Raw genomic sequence first — 706 nt, 5'->3', positions numbered from 1 at the left:
GGTCCAAGGGAGACGAGGCGACCGCCGGCGGACGCGAGCGGACGGCGCGTGCCATCCGCGGCCACGCAAACCTAGCCCGCATTTGGGCCGGGTTTGCGCTCGCTCCGGACGCCGCGGCCGTCCGCTTTGCGGTGCGTCCCCGCGTTGGGCCGCGTTTTAGTCCGGCTCGACCCAAACGGACGCGCGGGCGCGGTTTGGGTCGCGCGGTTGGAGATGCCCTTACATCGTTGGAGATGTGCAGTGCACTGCGCCTGTAAAATATCACTGATCAGATCGTCGATAATAACTGGGGCAGTACTTATTTTTTTGGAGGGAAAGAAAAGGGAGGCTACTTTTTTTTTTTGAGGGGTGGAATCCCTGCCGCACTTTATTAAACTTCAATTACAACAGGGATAGAAACGCCTTCAGGGGGCTGAAGCAGCCACAAACGGCGGCCTTGAGTATCACGAACTACACTTCTAGCGAGGTTATGCGCCTCTTTATTTGACAGCCTATTCTCATAACAAAAATCAAGATTCTGAAAACTCGTCGTCGAGGCTTTAATCTCGTCGACAATATGTGCATACGCCCCCATCGTGCCTTGCTCCAGATTGGCGACGACGTTGCGACAATCACTTGCCACCAACACCTTCTGAGCACCAATGTCGCGGGCGAGATCGACGGCTTCACGGCAGGCCATTGCTTCCAACGTCTCCGCCTCCGTTTT

Source organism: Lolium rigidum, chromosome 3 (assembly GCF_022539505.1).
Source record: "Lolium rigidum isolate FL_2022 chromosome 3, APGP_CSIRO_Lrig_0.1, whole genome shotgun sequence".
Taxonomy (NCBI): domain Eukaryota; kingdom Viridiplantae; phylum Streptophyta; class Magnoliopsida; order Poales; family Poaceae; genus Lolium; species Lolium rigidum.
This window is presented reverse-complemented; position numbering follows the sequence as displayed.